Genomic DNA, 523 nt, shown 5'->3' on the forward strand with positions numbered 1-523 from the left:
ATCGAGCAGTATGCACGAGGACGAGAGAGAAGAGGACACGGTCGGCGGTGTTACAGGGGGGACCTTTTCCCTCTATCGCGTGGCTCCACCCACACGCCGCCACCGCCGCCGTCGTCGAGGCGCACAATCTGGCAACAGTGGCTCGCTATAACCGATATTGTGGCCGTGGATTGAATGGAGGGGAACTAGCTCAGGTCAAACCTCCCCACCGGCACGACAACCCCTCGGCCGGAGGAGCGACCCCTCGCCACTGTTCAACTCTCCGTCGTTTCTCACCCCACCCAACCCCTGCGCGTCCTTCTCGATCTCGCTCCGTTCCATCGTCTTCGTTCCCCTTCTCTCTCGTGTGTCCCCCTCCACCTGGTCGAACCGCATCCTCTCCCCTCTCCCCTGCCACGTCTCACCTATAGGTTGACTCGTTCGTAGAGTCGCCCGCCTGTATATCCCCACCATCCCCCCTTCGCCCGACAGAGGACTCCGTTGCTGCGTCTCTGTGGAGCGGTGGCGGCACACGCGTGGTACC

Source organism: Nomia melanderi, chromosome 9, assembly GCF_051020985.1.
Source record: "Nomia melanderi isolate GNS246 chromosome 9, iyNomMela1, whole genome shotgun sequence".
In the NCBI taxonomy this organism is placed as follows: domain Eukaryota; kingdom Metazoa; phylum Arthropoda; class Insecta; order Hymenoptera; family Halictidae; genus Nomia; species Nomia melanderi.